General features: G+C 34.0%; 1 long non-coding RNA gene across 1 annotated transcript; it reads left to right on the forward strand.

Annotated features, from left to right (window-relative positions):
• Window positions 1-23797: 23797 nt before the first annotated feature.
• On the forward strand, window positions 23798-24321 carry LOC149178306 (uncharacterized). Its single transcript, XR_016258435.1, has 2 exons — window positions 23798-23948; window positions 24148-24321. It is a non-coding gene; the product is annotated as an uncharacterized LOC149178306 (long non-coding RNA).
• Window positions 24322-25535: the final 1214 nt, after the last annotated feature.

A 25535-nucleotide genomic window follows, 5' to 3' on the forward strand; every position in this document is an offset into this window, starting at 1 on the left:
ATGCCATGGCATGTGGGATTTTATACTCCCAAACTCTGACACTGAGAATCAAGAGGAAGCATTTCCTGTTACCACAAGGAGTAAAATCGCTTCTGAACCTACTCAAACAACTACAAAAAAGAGGAGTGCAGGTGCTGCCACACCAAAAGAAAAAGTTCTTCCAAAAAAGTCTCCGGTAGCAGCCCCTCAAAACCAGTCTCCAATTTCTAATTCTCCTTCGACATCTAAGACATTAGTGGTATCTGACTCCATGGAGTATAATATTGTTGATGATATGAAAAAGACTAAGGCAAACATAACCATGTTTGAACTAAGTAAATTAAAACATCAGCAGAAATTGCTCCTAAGAGAATTTAACGCTGTCCCCTCTTCTCCTCTTCCCAGTTCAAAAGCTGCTAATAATTCAGGACAACCCCCTCCAGATATGGTCGAAGCTACCGATTCGGTTCTGATCGGAGATAGATCCAATTCTCATACCCCACCTTTCTTTCTCACCTATGAAATCTATAATCGAAATCTGCATAACTGTTTAATTGATTCAGGGGCTTCATCTAATATTATGCTAGCTTCAGTTTGTTCTAAACTGAACATCGAACCCCAGAAGTCCGCGATTCATATTGTACAGTTAGACAGAACCAAAGTACAGGTTATAGGAGAAATTAATTCCGTGACTATCAGGTTGTCTGCTGATCCCAGAATAGTACAAAGAATAGATATTTTGATAGCTGACATACCTGAATTCTATGGCTTAATTTTGAGCAGGGATTGGTCTGAGAAACTTCATGGATACATTTCCACGGATTGGTCACATATGTGGCTCCCCTACATGGGTAAGCCAAATCAAATAAGGATCGACCGTGAGAAACACATGACTCACATAGTAACCGATTTCGAACAAGAAAACCAGCCTGTGGCCTTCAACAACAACATTTTGGGAAATTATTCCTCAGAATCATTCTTTGGCAACTTTGTTGCCCAATCTTCCCCTTTTTCAGTTAACCATTGTACATCTCAAGTAGAAAATTTTTCACAAACCAATATATCCAAATGCTTCAATGCAAATCAAAAGGATGTAAATATTTTTGTTAATTCTCCTTTATTTTGGTCTTTGTATTTTGATGGCTCTAAGTCCAGCGAGGGCTCAGGAGCAGGTTGCATCTTGGTTAGTCCGCAAGGCGAAAATACAATGCTTTCCTGTAGATTAGAATTTGAATGCACCAATAACACGGCCGAATACGAAGCTCTAGTGTAAGGATTATATAAGGCAATTGACCTTAAAGTCCAATATATTAAGGTATTCGGTGATAGTGAGATTATTGTTAAGCAGGTAAGGAATACAATTCATTGCCTTTCAAGCCACCTTAAGCATTATCAAACGCTAGTGCAAGATCTTACTTCGCATTTCTCAGCATTCAACATTTCTTCAATTCCAAGATCGCAAAATTCAGCAGCTGATTTACTAGCCAACGTAGCTTCCAAGCTTCTCCCTTCCGAAGACTATAGTCTTGATAGATTTTCTATAGAATTAATTTTTAGACCTTCAGTTCCCGATAACATCACCAACTAGAGGGTTTTCAACCATGACGAGGACATCTTGCAATTCTTAACCTCTAAAAAGTCTTATGACAATCAAATCATTGAAGACGATGAGCATGATTCTCAAATGAAAGAAACATCTCAAGATAACGCGATTCCTAAGCCTGTAGTAAAGCTCGAAGATCTTTATGACATTAAAGATAGGTTCAAACCTGTAATTAATGCAAAACTCCAAAGCTTTCCTCTTAGGTTTGAATTGATTAATTTGGGAACAGCTCAAACTCCTCAAAATATCAACTTAGGGTTAGGACTTTCTATAGAAGAAAAGGAAGCATTCATCAAACTCTTAAGGAAAAACAAGCAAGTTTTTGCTTGGAAGTATGACGACCTCAAGACATATGATACATCTATCATACAACATACTATTCCTATGCTTCCCAATCAAAAACCGATCCAGCAGAAGTTAAGAAAAATACATCCAAATTTGGAGAGCCAGATAAAGTCGGAACTTAATAAGCTCTTAAAAGCTAAGATTATCTTCCCTGTCCGACACTCAAACTGGGTCTCTAATATGGTACCAGTCAGGAAGAAAAACGGCGACATCCGAATCTGTATTGATTTCAGAAACTTGAATAAGGCAAGCCTAAAAGATAATTTCCCACTGCCTACCATGGAGCAAATCCTCCAATCGGTAGCAGGATCTGAATTGATTTCTTTTCTCGATGGTTTCTCAGGATATAATCAAGTGCTGGTTCATCCTGATGGTCAATTAAAAACTACATTCAGAACAAAATGGGGGACTTATGCATATCAAAAGATGCCTTTTGGACTCATAAATGCAGGAGCGACATTCCAAAGAGCTATGGATACAGCCTTTAGAGGGTTAATTAATCTAACAGTAGTCATCTACCTCGATGACATTACTGTATATTCTAAGAAGAGATATAATCACTTGCATGATTTAAATCAGATTTTTCAACGATGCAAAACATATGGTATCTCTCTTAACCCGAAAAAGTCCTTCTTTGCTCTTAACCAAGGTAAGCTCTTAGGGTTTATTGTATCTAAGGATGGCATTTATGTAGATCCTGATCGAATTAAGGAAATTTCTGAAATTCCTTTTCCACACAACAAAAAATCGATGCAGTCGTTTTTAGGTCAGATTAATTTTGTTAAACGATTTGTTCCAGATTTTTCACAGATTGTACTACCACTACAAACGATGATTAAAAAGAATTCAACCTTCAGATGGGGATTAGAAGAAAAGCAAGCTTTTAATGACATTAAGCAATCAATAATCAATGTCCCAGCTCTGAATACTCCAAATCTTTCTAATCATTTTACATTATATACTATTGCATCCGACTTATCTTACGCAGCAGTGCTCACTCAGTTGAATGATGACAATTTGGAAGCCCCCATCTCGTTCTTCAGTTCAAACTTTCAAGGCGCCGAATTGAACTATTCCGATATTGAGAAACAAGCTTTTGTTGTCTTTAAAGCAGTCAAACATTATCGACCCTTTCTTTTAAAAACCCATACTAAAGTGATAGTTCCTTTCTCAGCAGTTAGGCAACTATTAATCCAAAAGGAATTGGGTGAAAAGAGGGCAAATTGGGTCGCAGCTCTCCAAGAATATGATCTAGAAATAAAGCCAGCAAAGTTTGTTAAAGGTCAAGGTTTTTGCAGGATATTAGCAGGAGCATCAAACATTCCGGAATCAAGTGATACAGAGCAAACCCAAGAGGTTAATCACCTAAGTATTCCCGATTCCGAATCTCAATATTCAGATTTGATCTTTTATTTAAAGAATGGTTATGCACCTACCAATTTGTCCTACAAGAACAAAAGAGCCATTAGATTGAAAGCTAAGAGTTTTTCCATTATTGACGATGTGCTCTTCAGAAGGAACTATGATTCTGTCCTATTAAGATGCCTTGAGAAACCTGAGGCTCAAAAGGTTTTGCAGGAGCTACACGACGGACCAGCAGGAGGACATTTCGGAGATGATACAACAGCTCATAAAGTCATTCATGCTGGATACTATTGGCCTACCTTGTTTAAGGACGCTCACGAATATGTAAGGAAATGCATCAAATGCCAAAATGCCAGTGGAAGACAACAAAAACCAACTTTCCCTTTGCAACCAATCAACATTGAACAACCTTTTGAACAATGGGGATTGGACATCATTGGAGAAATTAATCCTTCTTCTTCCAAGCAGCACAAATATATTCTTACAGCAACTGATTATTTTACAAAGTGGGTAGAAGCAGTTCCGTTAAAGACAACAAGCTCTGAAGCGATTATTGAATTTATAGATCAGTTCATCATTACCAGGTTTGGTGTTCCAAACGATCTTGTCTTTGATAATGCTTCTTACTTCTCAGGCAATGCAATGATTGATTTCGCTATCAAAAGGGGATTTAAATTAAAGTATTCTGCTAACTACTACCCTCAGGGCAATGGCCTAGCATAATCAACTAACAAAAATCTAATCAAAATCATTAAGCGAACAATCGAAGAGAATCATAAGAACTGGCATAAATCCTTGGTATTTGCATTATGGGCAGATAGGATAACACAGAAAGCTTCCATAGGGACCTCTCCGTTTAATCTTGTCTACGGAAAAGAAGCAATCGTACCAACCAATCTTCTTCTTCCATCTCTAGCCCTAGTACAATTTATTGACGAAACTCCTTCTTCCTCTATCCAGTTTAGATATGATCAAATTCTCAAACTTGAAGAAGAAAGGGAAAAAGCCAAGGTTACACATGCAAAACATCAGCAATTCATTAAAGCAGCTTTTGATCTAGCCTCATCTAGTCCTAAACAATTCCAAGTCGGAGATCTAGTCCTGAAATGGGACAAAACCCATGAAGACAAAGGTAAACATTCCAAGTTTCAGAAACTGTGGCTTGGACCATTTCAGATCTGTGAAAAAGTAGGCCATTCCACTTTCATACTGCAAAATCTATCAGGGGTGAGGGATTCTCTCCCCGTCAATGGTCTAATCTTGAAGAAATTCTTTAATTGAGGAGGTAACCCCTTCTCTTTGTAGTTTGATAGTTTTTATATAGTTTGTAGGATTTGTAGAAATAAGGATGTGGGACATTTTCCATTGACCTTTCGCTGTAATTAAAAGTTGTCTCGCCATGACACTATTAGTATTTACTTTTGGATAATAGCGTCTTAAAACAAGAGAGATCATTTCTAGGAAATTAGATATCTTTTTATTCTGAACATCACAGTCTAACCTTTGTAAACTTCACTCTGAACGAAGTTCTATGAGTCATCTTGGGTTTTCAAAATTAGTCTCCAAAGGTTATCCATATGAAAATAGGAGCTAATTCATCTTCAGCATCTTTAACTCTTAAACCTGTCATCCATTTACTCTTAAGAAGATAGTTGTTCATCCCATTCACCAAAAGTTTATGATTACTCAGAGTGTAATTCTAAAATATAAAAGATTAAAGATAAGAGGTCTTATTACAAGCCTGCTTACCATGTTCATGGGAAAATAATTTAACTAACATTACCAAAACTGCATATCAAACAGGGTAATGGCTTGAAATTTCAAGACAAGGGGTCTCATCACGAGCCAGCTTGTTCAGTTTGATTACTACCCGTGAATGGCATTGTCATTATCTGGCCACCAAACCAGGACAATGGCTTTTATCTTAAGCAAAGAAGAAAGTGAAATTCAAAAAATACGAAAATATCTTTTGAATTCATTCTGTTTAGTCACACTCTTAAGTGAATGGAACAATGGACAACAACATGGTTAAAAGGTAACCCTGCCGAGACTATGAACGTTTGCTGGCAGCAGAGGCTCTACCTGTGACAGAGGAGTTTATTTTAAAAAGCTGATATGGAAAAGTTTTCTATTTTACCTTTATGAACCGATAAGGACTTGTTTTAAAACTCAAAGTGCATTTATAAAAAGAGGAAGTCAAATGAAGAAACCTGTTTTACTCAGAATCAATAGACATCTAGTTATATTAGAAGTTTCCTTTCTTTATAAAGATTCTATTTGAAAAGGTGTAAGTATATTTATTAGTCCAGAGATAACTGGTTCTACCAGCGAATTGCCAATTGTTGTGCCCTACAACAACCCCCCATTTCATAACATTTTTATCACAAACAATTAACATATGAAATGGGTCCCTTTTAAAATTTTAAATTGGCATTAATGAACTTGTTCGAAAAAGGTATGATAATCAAATGAATTTGTGGATAAAAACCTTTTTGAACAAATAATAAGTAATTTTTGGTTAAGTCCGAAAAAGCAATCGCAAGATCGTTTGCTACCTTGGTTCTTTCCGATGCGATATCGCTATCGGCCATCGGCGATAGCCAAATGCACACACAGAAAAAGCACATGACTTTTTCCCGATGCGACACGATATCGGTGATCAACTATCGGCGCTACTTCTTATGAAAAGTGTTTTAAAGCTTCGACCCGATGCGATATCGCTATCGGCAGTCGGCAAAATCCTACGCATCTTCATAAGACGTTCAAATCTTGTTCCCGATGCGATGTGATATCGCTATCGGTAGTCGGTAAATCAATTGATATACATTTAGGGATTATGTTCGCACGCTAATATGATACAATGTCGCAATCGGCATTCGCTAAGATCTTTCCCAAATGATAATGTCACTCACACTCCCGATGCGATGCGATGACGCTTAATGATGACCAGAACTCCTAAAAGGTGATTATTTCAAAGCATTAAAGTTATATTTAAATCCGATTTGACAAAAGCACAGATTTCAAAATGCCATTAATTAAAGGGATAAGATAATGCATGCGTATTTAAAGCTTTGCCCCTTCGAATTAACGAGCAATTATGATTAGACCTTTGAAGAAATCTATTGCACGCTTTAAGGGGTCATTCGGTTTAATAACTTAAGTAATGGTCATTTATGGAGCTGCAGGCTGTAAGATCACCATCATTGCATCTGCGGTGCCTTCTCAAATCATTAGATCCGCAGCCACTTTTTGAATAATCTCACCACGCTTCAAATAATATATCTATCCCGTTATGGATCGTCATTGTTATTTCTTTGTTACGATTTCTCTTGCATTTGTGTAGAATTCAACCAACGAGAGAAGTCTGAATATGATGGGAAAGAAGTTAAAGAAGGTGGCAGCGTCTACTGCGACACCTGTCTCAGGCCAAGCTGCTATAGTTTCAAAGAAAGGCTTAATCTCAGATACTACATGCACTGGTCTTCCTGGCACTACATGGCAAGGTACATACAATTTGCTAGAAGCAGAACAACCAGAAAAGACAGTAACGGAGGCTAGTGTGGATGAACTAAGAAAGTCTGAGGCAACTCTTAAAGATTTAGCTGACTCCTTTCTGCACAGAATAGCAGCCAGAGAACAAGTCTTGCCTTATACTGATGTGGTACGTTGGGCAATTGAAGAAATTACTCTCACTGATAGAACCTTTCATACTAAGGATGGAAGGATTTTCGGTTCCTTCAAGCCTAACGACTTGAGACGGATGTATCATTTGCCCAAACCCGAGCAAGTCTATAACAGAGCCTTTGTGGAGAAGTTCGCCAAAGAGAATGAATCACCATCCGAACCTCTCCGAGATTGGAGGCAAAATCCAGCTAAACACAAGCATGATATGTCGGGTAAGTACTCCAATGCTTCTTTGGCTTCACCTTATTGCTATGCTGGAATTATGATGTGTAGATTGTGGGGATTTCATGACTCTGCAAATATCCATGTTGATATGGTTCCCTTAATGGAAGCGGCCGTCAATAGTATAATCATGGATTGGGCCACTATTTTGTCTGATAAATTGGTCATAGCTATTCGTGAGTTTAGGGCCAAAACCAGAGTCACCGAGAGAAAAATCCCACCCTTCTATTACTCTGCCTACATTATGGATACCCTTTGTTTTAATTCTGAATTTCCTGTCCTTGGTTGGAGATGGACAACCCATGACCCAACACCTATTCATTTGTATCATCGGAAATTGTGGAAACCCTCCCACAAAGACCATTTGTATCAAATTTGCAATGGTTTTATGGTTCCCGTTCACTATTCTATTTTTGACAGACCTATCCCTAGAATTTCCTATGAAGCTTCTTTTGACCTACCAGCCGTAGCCCATTGGTTCGGCGAAGAACATTTTTCCTATATTAGAGTTTTTGGAAGCAAGGCTAGGCCACATGTCCTCCCCCTGTACATCCCAGATAAATTGTTAGCCCGGGAAATCTCCTATCAGATCATGTCTGAGGGTGTCACACAAACTCTCAAAGAGGAGAAGAAGAGAGGATGGCCCTCTTTTCCTTTAAGAATTGGAGTTTATACGCTGCTAAATTACAAGCATGCAGAAAAGGAAGCAACAAAACTCCAAATGATATCTCTAGCTTCTATTCCAAATAGACTCTACGATCCAAAAAAGACTGCTTTCATTGCCTTGGAACAGGCCAAACTGTCAAAGGTTGTTCATCAAGAAGACCAGTTTGACGACCTGTTCATGAGTGCCGATTCAATAAGCCAAGTCAAACAACTTGCTGCAATGAGATATGAAGATGTGGAGTTAACTGAATTTAATAAACTTAGAAAGCAAAGGTTGCAAACTTTGCCTCTAGATTTATTATCCACAACCCCAACATCATCCTCAAGCGAGCCTGATCAGCAGGAAATAAATTCACCTCCTGTTACAATTAAAGAATAGGAGGAAAGGCAAAACAAGCTGCAGGCAGAAAGGCATAGAAGAGAACAGATAGAAAGGCAGCAAAAAGCACAAATTGAACAAGAGCAAAGAAAGCAAAAGGAGCTAGAAGAACAGAGGAAAAGAGAAGAAGAAGAAAAAGCAAAGAAAGAACTGGAAGATAGGCAGAAAAAGGAATTGGAGGAACAGCAGCGAAGAGCACAAGAGGAGCAACAGCGGGAGGCATTCGAGGAACAACAGAGGATTGAACAAGAGAAAGAACAGAGTAAACAAATCTCTGTTGATCCTGAATTGATTAAAGAATGGAACCAATACGATTCCATTATAAGTGGTAAGGAAGCCTCCAAAGGCTCAGACGCTTCAAAGACTCCCGATACTACTTCTTCTCCGGTTCTAGAACGAACCAGCGGCCCACCCATGGTACAGAATGTAGAAGTAACCACTCAAGACTCATCCGATCAAATTGATCTTCAGGTGGAGGAAATTCCTCCCCTAGACATTTTCTACAGCCCAAAGCATAGAGCCGTTGTAAGGCGCTCTAGGAAAAGACGAAGGCTTGATCAACCTTCTATTTCACCTGAGCAAACAGTCACGGGCAATGTCGTCTGGAAGGGAGAATCAGATCCCTCTGAAGATCTGACAAAGCTATCGCAATTTGCGGGAGCTTATTCAACGGCAACTATTGACAAAGCATCCGAAGTAAGTCTTCTTTTGAAGACTAAAGAGCATGAGATATACGCATTGCAAGCAGAAGTGATAGAGGCAAGGAACAAGGCAGCGCAGGTAGAAGAACAATTGCTGGCCCAACAACAAGAGAATCATTTGTTAACCCAGCAAATTGAAAAACTGAGGATAGACCAAAGTGGCATTCAGAAAGCACAAGAATTGTCAGAGGCATTATCCCAGTTGAAGGCATCAAATGAGCTGTTGATGAAATTTAAAGACTAGCAAATAATTCAGCTATCAGCACAGCTCGAAGGTATCAAAGGTGCCCAGAGTATTGATGATTTCAGAACAGAGGCAACTCGAATAAACAACGCATTGATATCTCAGATCATCCTCTTGTGCCAACAACTTGTTGACGCTGAGATACTTTGTGAAGCATCTACAACAGTATGTGAGCAAATAGAGAAAGCCAGGAATAAGTTGGATCAGGCTGAAGACAATATAACAGAGTATATTGAATGGCAAGACACTCCAGAAGGGCAAGCGGCAAATTTGTCCCGAATTTGTGTAACATACAAGGACATACTTTTCATGGAATGGAACACACAGGTAATGAAGGCGGAAAGGGCAGCATCGAGATGCAAAATGATTGCCAGCAACATGATCAATCTAGTTAATGATACATTGTATCTGGCAAACATGATTTCACAATGCACACCTGGAAACATAACAACCGCAAACATGCTGGAGCACAGGAATTACCCTGATCTAGAGAAACAAGGGCAGTTAATTGCTGGAGTAAATACCTTGACCGCCGACGCATACTGGCTTTTCCTGATTAAACCACATTCTCAAAGGTCGGCTCTTAACTGTCTAACAGATGCTCTCCGATACCTGATTGCCGATATTCAAGATGCCACATATGATGCACAGCTGACTTCACGCCTCAATACTCCACCAGAAGTAGAGCCAATGCTGGCGATATGTCAACGAAGGAGTAAAGGCAAAGAGACCTCTGACTGAAGCATCGCCGCCGACTGCCGAATCACCAAAATGCAAGATGATATTTGTTAATGCCGATTTATTAGTTTTCAGTTTTAGATATTTAGATATTTAGATTAGCATAGTATTTATAGACCCTTTCATTGTTTTGGAAAGGGTCGTAAAATTTTGTAAAAGACTTAAAGGCTGAAGTTTGCACTATTGTGCTTCAGTCTATATTCTTTTTGAAACTCGACCACTGGTTCTTAATTTTACTTGGAAGGCTGTTATAAGTAAATTGTGCACTATTGTCGTTTGCTTGGAATGCTTTCTGGTTTGAAGGAAGGACCGCGACATAGCGATTAATATATTGGATTGATCAAACAGCTTGCATGGTACTATTATCTGTATCTGTTCTCTTTTCTATTATATGAATTGCTGTGTTATTATTTTTGCTATTATTGATTACATGTATGCGATATAACAGCAAGTCTTCATTTCATATCACTATTGAATGTTTTGTGATTTGCTATCTCTCTTACTCATGTGTGTAACAATGATATAAATGACTGAACGCAGTAATTTGCTATTATCGCTCTGCATAACTACTTATGCAGAGCAATCTTAAATGATTTAAACATTTATGCTTATTGTTAGTGTCATCTATATGCCTGCCAATTAAGCATAGATTATCAAACGCTGCATTCTTCGAATCGATAAATCCCAGGATTAGCTTATAGTTATTATATTTTTCTTGTAGTTTAGTTATTAATTTATTATCACCTTATATCATAAATCATTCATCCATCCCGTTTACTTATAATCTTTGGGAAACTGGTCCCATTATCCCCAGTCGGAGCCACTATTCCAAACGGAAAAGGAGCTGCACTAAGTTCCGGACTGGGTGGTTTCCCCGATGTTGTTGCAACGAATTTCGGGGCATCAACAAGTCCTTCGGAAATTTTCGGTGAATGCCTATGAGATACAGTTGCCACCCGGAATAGGCATTTCACCTATCTTTAACGTAGCAGACCTGTTCCCTTATATGACTGACCCAGAGGAGAAGGAAGAAGATGGAACCATGCAACCTACATGGAATACCCAGGATGGAGGAGAAGCTCGGAAGAGATAGATGCCTTACGTTCAACCTCCCAATATCTAAAGCATTCTCAACACTCAGGTGGTTAGACAAACTCGGCGAAAGGAGTATGTGCAATACTTGGTCAAGTGGAAGAACTGTCCTATTGAGGACAGTTCGTGGCTTGATGCCAGGCAAATTGAACAAACAAGGTCTTCAATCGAGAAGCTCATGGACCGGAGCCATGATTTCTTTTTGCCTCAAGAGCCTGATGTAGGAGCATCTAGCTCACCATGACCGGGTGAAATCTCTGCCATGTTGGAAGGTTGTTTGAGTATTTGGATTGTTTTTTTATGATTAGTTTATCAGGTCATGAGATAGGATTTTATTTTATTTTACTTTTAGTTGCTACGTTAGTCAAATTTAAATGGTTGGTTAGGTTTGTTCCGGTCCAACGGTAATAAAACAGTAGTTTAAAAATTGATCTGTCAACTTAAATAAGAAAAGACAAAATTGTCTAAAAGAAGATCTTGTAATGTCAACTAAACTGTAGTTACATAACCATATCATTTTCTGTTCAACTGAAAACAATTGCAGTTTCAATTAACTGTAAACCAAAGAAGTATAAAAGAAGCAATGTAAAACAAGAGAAAGGTTCAACGACTTCATAATAAAGAAATAAAAACAAAGACAAATCTTATTTCTAAAATGTCCATCTGTATCATTGCCTATTTACTGTAATAATGTATTTTCATTTATCAAACTGTTAAGAATAGTGCTAGTAGACAGAGACTGACCACCGCAAGGTCATGTTTCATTATGTTCCCGACAACAGACAACATCAAATTCATGCATACATCTGAAAACATAGCGAAGAACAAATGAATTGAACCATAGCTAGAACAGTGCAACATAGCAAGACGACCGAGAGGATAAAGAACCAGAAACATAGTGCCCAAGAAAACAACCCATAAGCAGAGGTACTATAAAAAAACCCTTCATATTTTCCATAAGTAAACAGAGATAAAAAAACTATGTTCCCATTACTATTGACCGAGAAATATAAATGTATTACATGCGTTTATAAATAGAAAAAAGTGTCGCGTCCACAGAGTGGATAAAACCCTAGCTTAGGGTTTGGTAATAGTGACCACCCATAATTCAAACGAACAGTTAACCAAAACATGAACTACAACCAGACTGAAGCTACATCTTTGAAAGGGATATAGACTACACACGAAGGAAAAATGGCGAGCTGCAAACCCTACAGAAAACTCAAGACCCTAACAGTGCATTGACGGATTTAAGAGCCAGAGCCTACCGGTAGAGAGTTTCTACGCTTGGGATACCGAACCCATAAGGAATCCATGTACCCAGCTCGAGCCATTGGCCTACACATACCAAACAAAATCAGTCAATACATCCGTATATCGAGACCTGGAAAATTGAAGCGAAATAGAAACAGAAGGGTTATCTAGATTATCTGAGTGTGACCGAACCAAGGAGTTTGTGGAACAGAGCCACTGACGAAATCGAAAGATCCTGAGATAGACAGAGCAAGCCTGGTGAGTGTTAACACTAGAAGAAGTTCGATTTGAATCAAGCAGAGGACCATTTACCTGTTTGGAGCCGCGGAAATCCATCACCCTGTTACCTGAGTTCAAGGGCACCTGAAGTTAACCCACTTTACATTACAAGCAGAGACCAAAGGCAATAATAACAATAGCAAGTGACAATCATCGGACGAGGGACTAGACACCAGAACCAAACTACAAAAGAACGACAGAACGAGACCAGGGAACTTACTGTTTGAAAAGAGTTTGAGCAAGCGCACCTCCAGAGCCCAGGCAGATTCGTGCCACAGGAGAAGTCCAGAGGCAGCCACATAACCAAGCTTGGAAGGCCGGAATTCACTTGCAACCATACCCAAACAAAACTAGAGATTGTCATATGCATTGGAGCCAAAACCACACAGAGTAACCAACAAACCCTCACAGAGCTGCACAACAGAACCTAACAATCGCGAATGACCGCGAATCAGGGCGTTTTGGGCAAAGATCAAACAGAGTGAACTAGGCCCGATGTTTGTAAATGAACATTGAATGAAGCATTAACTCACTTCCAGTCGCCTAACCAAAATATCCACTATCCATATTGCATGCAACCGCCGAAAACAATAACCAGGCATTCCACGTCATAAATCCCATAACAGGTGTAAAGGCGAGGCTAATCGGGCGCGTGGGCTGGGTCACATCAAATAATTCACATATATTGTCTCCATTATGCGTAAACTATTATTTCCATACTATGTTATAACCCGTGTGGTGATGGTGCATGCTCATATGGTGCATGTTCATATATTATAATAACTTACTTATCTTTCACATACTATCATTTTGCTAAAGGTAGTAATGCTCCAATATTATTCGGTTTGGAGAGCCATTTATTTTCAAATCAAGGTATGCTCACTTATAACTTGACTTCCTTTTAGAGGAAATGTTTATTTGGATGATATAATCATTGAAAAAATACCCTAACATCTAAGAAATGATTTTAGAACTTTATGTCTTTGTCATAGCTCGATATCATGTCCTTTTAAGATTAATCATTGTATCTCCTAGTTCATAATCTTTATCTATACAAATAGTTTGTGAAACTTTGAATATATTCTCAATTAGATACACATCACTATATTTCATTTTGTTCTTCTTATTTGAATAATCATAAATCTATGATTTAAGGTGGAATAATATACTAATTACACTCCCATCTAAAATTTACACCATATTGATGTCATTCTCATGAAATGATATTATATAAATAATAATTAGTTAAAGTGGAAATTTATTTTCTCAAGATTTTTGACACTGTAAAAACATCATTAAAATGTATTAAAAAATCAACTAAAAAAATGAATGGACTAAGTTCATTGTCTCTATTACTATAATATAATACATGTAAAATTATCATTGATATGATTCTAAACATTAAAATTACTATTACTATTCTAAAATAGTTTATATAAAATAATTATTATTATTAAAAGAATTTCTCGTTGGGTAAGATATCATCATTCTTGGATGTAAGGAAAGAAGAAATGGGTTAGCAACAAAAGTCCTAGAGGCATCTCCAACTTTATAGACTACTAATAGGTTATTCTAGGTGGCATATTTTTCCTTAAATAATTGTGGTGAGTTAGAGTGCATTCATTGACATTGGCATGTAGTTAAGACAAGTAATATAATGTTGAGCCCTTTTTCTTCACAATCATAATGCTCCACACATAGTACAAAATTTCAAATTTAAATTTGAAACAAAAATTCTCAAGGAAAATTTTAGGGGCTAATATTCGCAAGTGGGCTAATTTTCCATAGGTTTTCCAAAAAAAGATTTGCCAATTTCCATTTTTTTTTAATATTTCGCTCAAATTTTATAGTATTTTTTTTACCTTAAAAATTGACAAATTTGTACCAACAATATATATAAAAGCATTATAAATTTGCATCTTTTTAAAAAGATATCAACAAACATTTATAATTTCCAATTTCGGGACTAGTAAAATTCACCAAGGTTTCTAAACTTTAAAACAAATTTTTATCCTTAAAATTATCCTGAATATTTTTTTATCTTTAATGAATATTTAAAAACAAATACAATAAAATTAAATTATATATTAAATTAGATAAATATTTAATATTATATTTAATATTTATATTAGTTAGTTTTATATTAATATTATATAGTTTACTATTTCAAAAGTTATTTGAAGTTAACACATTGAATACTTGCCTTCCACATGCAAAAATTTCAACTCAAGTAACGTCTTCGATGAAGGCCTGAACGCCTTTTCCTTGGAATCATAATTTTGCACACGAAATTTTTAATGGAAATTTGAAAGTAATATATTTAGCGGTCTCTTAGTGAAAATTTGGAAAAGCATAATTACACGTAAGGCATCTATATGAGGGGTCTCACAAGAAACAATAATTTCACTGAAGACATCTCCGTGAGGGGTTATAAAATAATTACACCAAACATTTCTCTCCGTCTGGTTGGGTTAGATCGATATTATTCATCCAGGCTAATAGTAGAGTGCCATTTTCAACTAGGGTAGGATACATAAGAGTAGCCTAAGGTGGGTTAGAAAAGGTTAGCTAGACTAGGGTTATCTAGGGTGGGTTGCAGGGTGGGTTATTTTAGGTAGATTAAGCTAGGCTGATATATGATATGATATTTTAGGTAGATTTATGTAATATAAGGATGTTTTAGTAGATTAGTATAGGTTCTTTGAAGAAATAATTAGGTTGGGTTTATTTAAGAAAACCATAGGGAGATTAGAATATCCTAGTCAAGCAAAGCTAGGATAATGTGAGGTAGTATAGTGTAGTATATATGGAATATCCTCCAACCACTACAAATCATAAGTCGTAATATAAAAATTAAAATTCACACAGAGGTATTTGATATTCGGAATTGAATTTATTTACACCATTACCATAGATTTAATGATAATATTTTAACCTATTGTACTCTATTACACTGTATGTATACAACAAAGGCATTCATTTGAAATTTAAATGAAGATAGATAGATCTAGTACAAATGTAACATGGCAGCAAAAAGATCAAATTTCTTAGTGCAAATGGTTTTAGAGTGGAAAATGCAATGTGCATTTTTTTGTTTAAATTGTTTTCTTAAATGCTGCTTACGGTATATATAGAACCAAATAAATTTTTTAACCATAAAAACTTATTTTTTTCATGATCAACATATAAATTCTTTAAGATGGTATATAATATATACATAATTGATAAAAAAATATTTTACATAAGATGTACATTGAAACATTTTATAACACAATTTTTTTTCATTATTAACACATTTGTAATGTTATTTCAATATTAATTCGTATTAAATTATTTTATTGATAACATACATTGAATAATTTTTTATATACAACATTAAAATATTTTATTTTAACAGTTTACTTTTTATATATAGATATATATACGAAGTTAATATCTACATAAATTACTTAACATAACATAGATCTTCAAATAGTTTATAAAAATCTCTTGTTCAAATATTTTTGAAAAGGATAAGGTTTAAACATCTTTCTCACAGGTTTTTTTACTTCTAATTACTTCAGAAAATATTCATTCTTTTTTTATAGTGTATATTGCTTTTTTAGTTAAAGCATAATTTATTTATTTGTATTTTAAAGGGGCGTCTGTTAATAAACATACATGCCCCCTTGTACTATGGTATAAAATGAGTCTCTCTGTTTATATACAAATTCTATTTAAAACCATCATAGATCTATCTACTATGGATCTAACATGAGCGGAGAGGGATCAAATTTCTCAAGTGAAACTTTCCTTAGAGTGAAAAATACAATGTGTAATTTCTCATTGTTTAAATTGTACATTTAAATACTATGTAGATTATATATAGGACCAAATAAACATTTTAAGCATAAAAGATTAATATTTTCATGACCTATACAATTTTTTTTTATATGATATGCAATATATGCATAATTTACATTAGAATATTTTACATAACTGGTATATTGAGACATTTTATAGCACAAATTAAAATGGTTTTTTTAATATTAACACATTTTTAATTATATGTCAATATTAATTTCAATTAAAATATTTTATCTATATCCTACATTGAATATTGTTTTATATACAACATTAAAATACTTTATTTTAACAAATTATTTTATATATATATATATATATATATATATATATATATATATATATATATAAAGTTGGTATTGACACAAATTGTTGAACATAACATACATATTCAAATAGTTTATTTAAAACTCCCATTGAAATATTTTTGAGCATTTAAGTCTTAAACATCTTACTCACAAATATTATCTACTTCCAATTAGTTTACATCTTATATATATATATATATATATATATATATATATATATATATATATATATATATTTATTTATTTATTTTTATTTTTTTACAGCCTCTATTACTTTTCTCTTTAGACCATAATTTATTCAATTTTGTTTTAAAGAAGCATGTGTCAACTCAACGGAAAAATAAACATACACATTCCCTCATACTGGGTTGGATAATGAGTCTCTCGACTCAATACTTAACTATTAAGACATCATATAATCAACTACATTCATGCTTTAGAAGTAGCTAATAATTATAAAGTGGAAGGTAGGTTAAATTATAAAAGAAATGAAATAAGTTATTGGATATCAAGAAACTGTTCCATCACCATTTTTTACTAGATCACTCATTTTTTAAGAAATAGATAATCTTTGCGAAGGAAATGAGCTTTGTTGTAGGTGAATCATGCAGTATGAAACTATCATCATGTACCACTACTTGGTTTGAGAGAACAAGGGTTTTTAGTTCTCTCACAAACATGCCATGGCATCCTTAAGAAGAGGAGAATCTCAGCTAGGGAAATGAGCTTTTTGGTAGGTGAATGATGCATTATGAAATTATCATTATGTACCACTACTTGGTTTACGAGAACGAGGGTTTGTAGTTCTCCAACAAACATGCCATGGCATCCTTAAGAAAAAAATAAGAAATCTTCGGCATGGAAGGAAGAGAGGATTTAGGTGATATGGAGACTCGAGCATGTGCTTCCAACCTACTTGACTATAGAGAAATTTATAAGATGCTATGAAATATGACATTTAAAAATTTCAAATCTATGGCAAACAAGTTTCTTTAGGAAAATGTAGACACGTTCTTGTTCTTGCACTACGTGTTTAGCTATACACATGATGTACAGGTAGACGGTTCTACTTTTTTTTCTTTTTAATTATTTTTTAATATTTCGGGTAAGTGTTTTTGAATTTCAAGTTCTCTCTTTTAAATGGATGGGTGGAGTTAGGGAACATATTATGTTCTTTACTTGAACCAATTTCAGAAGATTGGCTCAAAATATGAATTTAGGATTATTTTATTTTATTTTGATGTGGCATTATAAAAACGTAAAGTGGTTCATGTTGATTTTTTTGAAGAAGTACAAAAATATATTATAAACAAGAACATGTTATTAAGTTTCAGAAAAATAATGTCTCACAAAAAATTAAAACAAATAAAATGTTATGTAGTACATGTACATCTTCCTAAAAGAGTGAAATTCTTTCTCTTTTAATGAATTTGAAAATACAATAGCAATTGTCCCTAATGGTGAAAAGATGAATAGAAGGAATAGAAGGGGTATGTAGGTTTTCTTTAATACCATTTAGGCATACAAAAAGGCACCCAAGGATTACACTTCACAATCAACATTTCAATTAAGAGAGAAATTTGAAGAAATGAACAAAGTTTCTTAGTTTCTTGAAAAGTGGACTATACATCATTCTTATTTATAGTAGCAAATTAAGTTTAATGAACATGTAGAAAAAATGTTCACAATATAGCAGATAAGATTTCTACATAAGGTTCCAAGTTTTACTATTATTTTATTATATCTCTAACATCCTTTTCCCATGATTCCACATGCTTAGCCAAACTAAAATTCACATAATATATGCTTTTACTTTCATCATGTACTCATGAAATTAATTTGTAATTTCTTATTTTTTTTCTAACACTTTAATATTAATTTGTAAATGTGTTTCACTACAAACAAAAGGATTTAGAATAAATGAATAGTATTTAAGAAAAACATTAGTATAATAAATAGTTCTTGCAAAATTTAATAGAAAATAGAAAATAATAAGAATATGTGCATCATCCAAATTAGTATCATTCAAACACTTGTGACAAGTAAACATTTCTTTACGAAATGAGAGCATGTTATAATTTTCATCCACACTTAAGAGAATAATAATGAAGTAGTTTCTTAGAAAATATAATTGTTTATATTCTTTAGTTGGTTTCTATGATCAAATACGCTTCATAAATGAAATATTTTGATATAGTTATTTTGAAAGTGAAATGTATATGCAGTAAAAAAAAAGTTTCATATATCATCATATTATTTGACTTAAGTTATGAAATTGTGGCAGAAAAAATCCTCAATTATCATATAATTTCAGTCAATCAATACACAAATAAAATGAAGCAAATCTCAAAAAATTTCACTTAGTCACTGTCACCTTGTGTTTCCCATATATTTCCATTAGCATATTGTATTCTATCCAAAGCTCCAAATATACTATCAATTTTTTGTTTTGTGATGCTCCCTACTCTTCAAATGAGAGTAAATATAAAGTGTCCACATTTTTGGAAATTTCAACAACACTCTTAATGAAATATAAAAATAAATTCATAAATTCTTAAGATTTCATCTTTTCGGCATTTCAGCTTCATAAATTTGTTATAATTTAACTTGCTAAGTAGCAACGTGGAAAAAAAAGTGGATGAAAAATTCTTCCTTCAACAAATACATTAATTCTTCCTTAAAAAAATATATTACCAAGAATCCAATAACTCTCTTCCTTCAACAAATATATTACCAAGGATCCAATAACTCTTCTGGTAGACACTGCTATCCAAATCTAATACCAAGGATCCAATAACTCTTCTCGTAGACACTGCTATCAAAATCTAAATGGCAGAGCAATTCCTCTTTAGATAAATTTGCTAAAATTTAGTAAAATTATCCTAATATTCTTTAGGAACAGAACATAACTCGCTGCAAATTTTAATAACCAGAATCATTTGACATAAATTTTCCTCACCCTATATTAATCTATTTCATTATCCATATTCTTTAGGAATAGAACATAACTCGCTGCAAATTTTACTAACCAGAATCATTTGACATAAATTTTCCTCACCCTATATTAACCTATTTCATTATCCGACCACATGAGGACCTCCATGTTCTATTGAAGACCTGGCAGGTCCCACTCACAACAACATAAAACAAGCTGGAATAAAGCGTTGCGGCAGACTGAGGTTTGAAGCTTCCTAGTGGAACCATTGAAGGCACTTAGGGAAAGAAGAGGAATACAAGGGCTTGGGATTGGAAGGTCATATCTGATAAATTTTCATAGCAGCACGTGGGTAGAAGCGGAGTCTTTCCCATGGACATCAATTCCAATAAGAATGGACTACTGAATTCTGCAGATAACACGAAGAAAGTCTAGAAATTCCATAATTCGTTTTGGAACAGTGGCAGAAGCAACAAAACCCCTCCAAATTGGTCTCTCCCTTCTTCACTGTGTGAGTAATTACTATCATCATCCCCTCTTTTCACACCTATTTTTGTTATCTCTCTCACTTTTCAACTCTTATTCACTATCTCCCGTCACACATTAACTCATTCCTCCATAACTCCCAATCCTTGTCTCTATTTATTTCCCTTCTTATCTTTCTTGGCCCCTTTATCCATCTATCTCTCGCCATCTCACTACCCACCCATCATAACACAATTTAATTTCCCATCGATTAAGAAACTAGTTGTAGAAATGCACACACATTTTTAGAGATACAAATGTGCATTTGATTTTATTGCTAGGAATATTGATGTGTTTTTGTGCTAAAAATGTCCATTTGTTTTAGTGCTAGAAACATGGATACACATTTTCAGATTTAAATTTCTCCAAGTGAGAATCTTATGGACGTGATGACTTTGATTCATTAGATAGAGTTCTAGGTTGAAAAACACAGTTGTGTGGGCTATAAGTACTTGAAGAAATCATATTTTGTATATATATATATATATATAGATGCATTATTTTTCTAATTCTTGAAGCTACATACACATATAAATTCGATTGTGAATGAATATATATATATATATATATATATATATATATATATATATAATTATTCTAATTATTTTTAATACACTTTTCTTGCTAAATATATCAAGATATTTAAAACAAACCCCTTGTCTAATTTTGTTATAAATTTTCAAGCATTAATTGTTTGGAAAACAAATTATAGGGTACACTAAAGGACATTGAGGCCTACAACCTTTAAAACAAAAAATGGCTGTTTGATAATGCTAATACCCATTTATGTTTCTCTAATGGAAGGCCTCATAATGTGAATAATATAATCACTTTCATAATTTAAAAATTAAATATAAAATAAGAATATAGTTTTTGAAAAAGACTTGCATATAAGAACACTCTACTCTCTACAACTCTATAGTTTTTTGTAAAAAAAAAATTATTATTTAGTTTCAATAGGAGTTTATTAAAGAAAAAATATGTAGTATAATTTTCATGAAAATTAAACTACCAATGATAGGAAAACTAGATATTGACTTACATAAACACAATTTCTATATAAAAATTATATTACCATCGTAAAATGCGTTGTGTAAATACCTCTTATCATCATTACAAGTTACTAGTTTTCTAATTCCTTAGGTCATACAATTTTAAGTGACATTGATCCTCCTATTATCTCTAGCTTTGAGATTAATATACAATTAAATTTTGGAAAAAAAAGTTTTAGAATATATACAAATATTTAGAGGAATAAACAAAAACAATTCATTCAACAAAAAAAAATTGTGTGAATATTTAGAAAGTGTTGAATGGCCTTTTATTTGAGCCACTCTACAAACGTTGGGATTCAAATTCTATTTTAAGGAAACTACGAAGATCTTAATTGGAAAATATTGAGTGTTTGTAGTAATTAATTTGAAAGTCATATATTATGCTTAATGGTTACGATCTAGCTTAAATCTAATATTTATTTGTATGACCTGCCATTATGGTGAACACATGCACTAACCATGATGGACTCTATTTTAGATTGAAATATTGACCCATTTTTTCTTCACTTAGTTCTATTGGACATAGGGGATGAGAGAAAATTTATAGTCATTCATGTTGATGAATTTACTTTTGAAATCAACAATATCTAGTAGATATTTCATATTAAAGGTTTCAACCATTTAAATTGAAGTTAAATAAATAGATATATCATTGTTATAACTAATATTCGCAAGTCTCAAGCATACCCAAAATTAAATTGAGGTTAAAATAAATAGACCTATCCTTGTTAAAACTAATATTGGGAGTCTCAAGCATACCCAAAATGTCTAGACGTTAATTCTTTAGAATTTTAAAATTTTGTAGTATGTATATGGAAAAAAAGAAAATGACTCATAAAGAAAGATGTTGCCTACAATTGTCACAAATTTGTGTGGATGCCATTTTTCTTGCCAATGTGGTAATTTTTTTTTCAAAAAATCAGATTATTGTCTTTGATGTGGAAATAGATTCATCACGATCAAGGACCCTTGGGGTACCCATAATCCCGATCTTTGGTATCTCTAACCCATATTTAAAACAAAAATGCAAGATTTTCTCATAATCTTGGGGGAATCACCATTATTTTCCGACTAATTTGTGACTTTTCTAGACTATGCTATAAATAAAAATCAACTATCACATTAATAATTTGTCATTAATGTTAAATAAAATTACAACATAAATCTTGGGTGTTCTTATTTGTGGATGAACATACTATAAGGAATATGATTCAAGGTTAAAATCTCCATATATCAACCTTGAAACAAATAAAAAGAATTACCATACAAATCTAAAAAAAAAAAAAATATTAGATAATTTTGTGAAAAACTAATAATATATAATATAAATATTACTATAAATAAATATATGTATTTAAAATTAACAAACTCAAAAACTTTTCACACAAGATATTTGAAATCTTCACAAAATGATGGTGATTGAAAAGATGTTGATGAATTTTGAATTAAAAAAAAGGTCATAATGATGGTAGCTGAAAAACTATGGATCTCTGAAAAAAAGAAAGAAACAAGAGCATCCAGTGATTGTGACTCAAAAGAATCTATTAACTGAAGCATTTATGGACCAAAGAGTTTAGTGATCGTGACTCAAAAGAATCCATTAACTGAAGAATTTATGGACCAAAGAGTTTAATGATCGTGACTGAATGGCATTATAAACTTAAACGTTGATAAAATATGAAGGCATCTAATGGTCGTGACTCGAATCCATTAACTGAATCGTTGATGAACAATTCTTGCAACTATTTTAAAATTTAAAATCTAAAGAGAAAAAGCACTAGAGAGATGGTATTCGAAAATCACTAACCATTGAGAATATATATTAGACATTGATGGTCAATATCAACCATTCATCTAACTCCAAATATAATAAAAATTTGAAATCAAAATAACAAAAACTTTGAAGCCTCAAAAGAGGTGGTGCTCAAAAACCTATATATAAATATAACTTTTTAGATAATATATGCTAAAAATGATGTTAATGGAACCTAAAATCAAAGTAAAAGAGCACTCGATGGGGTGGAGCACAAAAACAAATAGATAAATGGAAATTTTTAGATAATATATGCTAAAAATGATGATAATGGAACCTAAAATCAAAATAGAAAAAACACAGAAGTTTTTTAGGATACTAAATAAATATTGATGTTCATGAAATTTATTAAAATAGTAAAAATATAATAGAATCATTTCTTTTGGTAAAATAGATCACCACAGTGATATTTAAAAACAAAATAACAAAAACTTAGAAACTTCAAAAAGTTGGCGCCAAACAAATTAAAATGAAATAAAAAAATTAAAATGAAAATTATAATAATTAGGCCCATAGGCCTTCCTATCCATCAACAATCGTCACACTTTTATCCTGCTCCGTTGGATCATGTGAGACACTTTCAACTGTTGATTTGAAGTGTCATCTAGCAAGCATGCATTGCACTTTGACTGCTTTTTCGAAATATAGATCGAGTTGCATTCTTTTATGCTGTGCATTGAACCTGGCCCTGTTATGCTTTAATTCTGCGTGCACTGAGGACGATCCTCCGAAAATGCCGATAATTCCCACCTAAGACCATAACAACCGCAAGCTGCAAATCAAAGGGCCTGCGATAAAATATTCGAAACTATTAAATTCTTAGATTGCCTTCCTTCCTCTACTCTGCTTCTGTTCGAGACATTCCTCACCAGAACCATGGCGGAGCCGAAGCAGCTAGCTGATTGTAATGGTGTCAAGGTAAAGGCAATCCCCTCAAATACATTTGGGTTCTCTTATTTTAAGCTCAATTTCAGTGTGAGATTTCTGACCAGCCAATTTGTTAACACTTACTCTCCTAAATGAGAGTGAAGTTTTCTTTAAATTTGTTCATTCTTTACCTTGCCTTGTATTTCAAGATTGTGCCCCAAATTTGACGTGAAATTTATTGTTTATCAAGGATGAATGTTTACAGACAGCCTGCACAGGCTCCAACAAGTGGAATTTCAGTCCAAGTGATGCCATCATGGGATGTAGCCATAACATGTTAGGAATTCGAGGTGTTCTGGACTATGTGATGTCGCATTGGAATCCCGACGGTCATTTTGGTTTAAATTCTGCTTCTATGTTTTGAGCGATCGGAGTCATTTTCCCTGTTTATTGCTGCATTTTGAGTTTTTCAAGGCATTCGGTTTCCTCTAAAAAGAAGGTTTCATTAAATTTACGCTTTCTGGTAGTGATTTTGAGATGTTGGGGTAAGGGTTTGGTAGATTAAAAAATGCAGACAAATGTGCTTTGTTTGATCTTTTCTAATCTATTTGCAATTTTTCCAAAGGTTTTGAAACACATTGAGCTTCATTTCGTTGTGTAGAAATATTATCCTTCAGATCCCTATATTGTCTTCTAGGTTTTAAGTTAGTTTTTAGAAAAGACGTATATATTTTGATTATAATTTGCCCGTAGGCGTATATATTTCAACCTGGGGATGGATCAAGGCTTAGGGAATTATACATATATTTTTTAATCAACGAACTGGATTGAATGTCCAGGGAATATCCTACGAATATTCTTGGAAATATCTTACGAATATCCTTCGTCTGAGTGTGCAATGGACGGATGCGATTTCACATAGGGTAGTCGGAAGGGTTACTCTTTTGCGTTACAATCTGTAGAAATTAATTTTTAATTAATTAAAACCCTGAGTTGAAGCGTTTCCATTCTCCCCCTAATCGTTCCGATTATGTTTCAATAGCAAGTCCCAAGTTACAATGAATTTACCTGACTGTCTGTTCCAATTCATTCATTCATCCGTCGTTTGAGGAATGAGTGCAAATACGAAACCATTATTCTCATTGTTTTGTGGTAATAGCAGTAGTGGCGGGAAGACCTCTCTGGGTTAACCTTTTGGCTCAACTTACCCTCCAATAGCTCATGCTACAAAAGAAAACCCTTTAGTGATAAATCTGGAATCACAACTAAAATTTCCGATTACTATCATCGGGTTGATGTCCAAACTGTGGAAATTTCATTACGGTAAGTGGTTTACTGCATGTGTTTTGTTTCATCTTGCATTTTTAGTCTCAAAGACTAGGGTTTAATGTTTTTTTTTGTTCATGGCGTCTCCTTTTGTTCTAAGAACGACCTTCAGCAAAAGTGTTGTCTGCGCCCTGAGGAGGATCATCGCTTGGGTTTCTCCTCGGAGAGAAAAAATTAGAAGAGTAGTGTTTTATATCTATATACATGTGTGTGGGGTAATAAAGAACTTATAATCTACGTTTATGTAGTTAGAAGAACTAGGGTTTCTAAATTGTAATACGAATCGTTGATGGAATTAAACTTTCACAAATT

Source organism: Pinus tabuliformis, chromosome 4_1 (assembly GCF_031772625.1).
Source record: "Pinus tabuliformis cultivar Carrire ecotype Pingquan chromosome 4_1, CPIR1, whole genome shotgun sequence".
NCBI classification, from domain to species: domain Eukaryota; kingdom Viridiplantae; phylum Streptophyta; class Pinopsida; order Pinales; family Pinaceae; genus Pinus; species Pinus tabuliformis.